The sequence below is a fragment of the Sinocyclocheilus anshuiensis genome, unplaced genomic scaffold (assembly GCF_001515605.1).
Source record: "Sinocyclocheilus anshuiensis isolate Anshui unplaced genomic scaffold, SAMN03320099.WGS_v1.1 scaffold1604, whole genome shotgun sequence".
NCBI lineage: Eukaryota > Metazoa > Chordata > Actinopteri > Cypriniformes > Cyprinidae > Sinocyclocheilus > Sinocyclocheilus anshuiensis.
Window position 1 is genome coordinate 787,044 of NW_015555841.1, and position 3,668 is coordinate 790,711.

Sequence of the window (3,668 nt, forward strand, 5' to 3'; positions counted from 1 at the left end):
GAGAGAGAGAGAGATGGCTAACAGTTAGCTTGCAGTACCAGTCCAGGCCACCAGGCGCCACTATCATTTGGTACTGCATGCTAATTATCAGCTAGCCTTCATTTTTTCCCCACTCTCTCTTTCTTGTGGTGGTGCCTCTTGGGGAAGGGGGGAAAAGAAGAGAGATAGAGTTTTGAAAGAATAAAAAAAGCTTTTGAAGAGAGAGAAAAGGGTTTTTTTTGGAGGGAGAGGGAGAGAGAATCTACTTTTTTCCACCGGTTTTTTTTTGTTTTTTTTGTTCCCCCACACATTGTGGTTCAGGGCTTCAAAGTTTTCTTTGAGGAGGTAAGAGAGGCAGTTCCTTCTGCACAAAATGCAAAATAAAAAAAAAAGGCACAAAACATGAGATTGAGTAATGCATAATCATCACTATTTTTTCTTACATAACACTGTCAAATAATTGTTTAACTTGAACTGAAATGCCTAAAACTGAAATACAAATTTTAAAAATTATATATATATATATATATATAGTAAAACTTTTATTCAGCAAGGATGTGTTAAATTGTTAAGAAGTGATAGCAAAGATTTATAGCAATCTTTTAAAACCTCCCAGCTTTTCCGCCCTGTTTTCACTCAAAACGAAACTACTCTGTGTGCTGTGTGCACGTGAGACTGTTACTTAAAACTGTGCTTTATGCTCGACAGTATTTATTTATCGCGAGTTGTTCAAATCGCGGTAATCTATTACGGTTTTAATGATAATTAAAAGATGAAACGATAATACTAACCGTGGGGAATTTTATCATGATTTATCGTCAAACCGGTAATCGTTACATCCCTTACTACAATCATACTGATGAGGTGGGGACAAATTCACGGGACAGGCGTCGATGCCTCTATCGCACTATGATCGACTCATTACCGTGTGATAATAATGTGATAATGCACACCTGTTACGCCTGCAAACGGCTGAGTGAGATAAACAAACAGGTGGAAATGAACAGACTAATTACAAAGATCTCAGCACTTTTGGTCATGTGCAGACTGAAATGAACCTGAACTGATCTGTGAGTCGGTGATTCAATTAAAGCTGCCGAACTGTGGCTGTGATGATCATCAGTGCTTACAATGGATCTGCTGACTAATAGACTGTTCATAATAACAGCCAACAAAAACAAATAAAAGGAACATTTTTATTATTATTATTATTATTGTGCTTAACATACTTTATTATTTTTAAAACAATGTTTTTTTAATTTGGCTACTAAATACTACATTATTAACAGCATACAAAAGTATTGAATTGGTGGCTTGTTGATAAAGAAACGCACATTACTCAAGTAGAGTAACACGAATGCTGCTACCGTAATTTAATAGTTCCTTTGACAAAAAGCATCAGACAGCAATTCATATTTGCAGTACATGGTGAATATAACAAATATGATAGCTGCAAACATGAAATAGTGCAGCAAAGTTGAAGTTCAGAACAGAAGTCTCAGCATCGGATTTACACACCTTGCATCTTTAACAGATTACTTTTTTTTTCTTTTTTTTTATGCAGGATTCAGTGCACAGTCCATAAGATCTAACATCTGGATTTGCTAAAGTTTGCAAGGTTAGAGATAAATGTTTATTAGGACTTAATTATATGTATATACATATACTTTAAAAAATCATAGTGCTTGCCTTTCCATTATTAGATCAAACTACTAAAGACAAAAAATAAATAAAAATAATAATAAAAAAGATGGAGAATGGATGCTCCTGTGCATCTACATTCTGTCAAAATAAAAGTACTACTTCTGACTCATCGGCCAAACAAAAATACAGATAATTTATTTAATTAATAAATTATCTGCATTTGTGCTGGTAGCTGTGTTTTAAAACATACTCATTGGTTTCAAGCAACAAACCAGACACTAGCTGGTCTAACTTGGTTTTTAGAATGTGTTACAACCTAAGCTTCAATGTTTTACTATAAAAAACAAGGAGACAAATCTAAATATACGACAAAAGATAAGAACCACCAAATTAACATTCCTCGACTGAAATTATACCGTTTTATCACTTCCCATGCTGAAATTTAAAACCGTAATCAAATAAAACATGCAAATTGTAAGAAAAGCAGTCATTTTTAAATTTACATGATCAAAAGTCAATATATTCTTGCATCACAACTTAAGTAATATATAGAACAGTGTGGATAGCACCTCTTAATTACAGGTATGTCCATCAGAAGAAGAGCCAGGAGGCATTATTAGTGTGCACAGGTACGTTCTTTCACCGATTCACTTCGAAAACCTGCTCTGAACTGCGGTAACTATGAGCAGAATTTCAACACTGTCATCTAATGAGAATTTATTACTCTCAGGCTATTTCAGGAGATGACTGCAAGAGATTAGGCTGACAGCCCTAGTTTCCTTGAACCAGAACACACTGATACGTTCCTGTCATGAAAAACACTGGCATAAAAAAAGGAGTAAAACTAAATAAATAAAATAAATACATTTATTTTGTTTGTATTTTTTTGTTCTTTTTACTATTTTACATTTAAATGAAAGTGGTGAAAAAAGAAATATCTCCTCTTAAATTTCATCTGAGTGGGAAACTCAAAAAAGCCTTTTCAATTTATATGCTAATGATCTCTGAATTAAAATTTAATAACTGGGAGATATTGAAAAGCATACTTGAATTATACAAAAAATAAATCCTGAAAGAATAGACTAAAATTAGAAATTCAGGGCAGCACACAGGCCAGCGCTGAGCCCTTAAACGCTCGTGATTAAATTTTTGATGGAAATCAAAATTGCAAAACAAGCAGGAGATGAAGAGACTGAACCTGCTCCATCGTGACACTAAAAAACTAAAGAGAGGGGTGGGTGGGTGTGTGTGTGTGTGAGTGAGAGAGAGAGAGCAGGGCAGATATGTACACTTAAAAAAAATAAAAATAAAAAATAAAAAATATATCATTAAAGCCCCATAATTGTGTGTTGTGCATTTATTACATTATTATTCATTGCCATTTTATTTATACATGTATTAATTCAAATTATGGTTATTTATCATTTATTACAATATATAAATGCTTCATTTTGAATTATTGCATTCATAATTACATTCCTTGGCTTTTCATTTTGTTGGATGTTCCATTATTTCCCCCGGAGCTTTAATCGTCCCATACTTGCTCATGTCTAGCAGAGATCAGAGGACTGAACATCTGCTGCGGTTAATGCAGTACGGCTAGCTGTTATTTCATCAATTTTACCCCACCTTATAACCTGCACTGTTATTATTTTACTTGCACCCCAGCAAAAACTGAGACACTACAACCACATACACTACAAATGAGAGCTACATGATCGATGCTTGTGTCAAATGCAACTGGAAATAAAAGAACACCAAATGAGTTGTAGGAAGTTATCGCTGGTTGATTTTTCCAGATATCAAAACATTAAAGGGATAGTTCACCCATAAATGAAAATGCTGTCATTAATTACTCACCCTCATGTCGTTCCAAACCCGTAAGACCTTCGTTCATCTTCGGAACACAAATTAACAATTTTTTTTTGCTAAAATCCACAAATTAGTTTTTTTTTTTTTATAAAAACGACAATGCACTAGTGTAAACATTTATTTGTCATTTTTTGCGATATTGTTAAAGGGGTCATGAACTGAGAAACCAAAAT

The 3,668-nt window shown here is 33.8% G+C and overlaps 1 protein-coding gene across 5 annotated transcripts in view; it reads right to left on the bottom strand.

The window, feature by feature from the left end:
- The window catches only part of LOC107675513 (zinc finger protein 618-like), a 54,104-nt gene that overhangs the window by 37,144 nt on the left and 13,292 nt on the right, over positions 1–3,668 (bottom strand). The window lies entirely within an intron of this gene.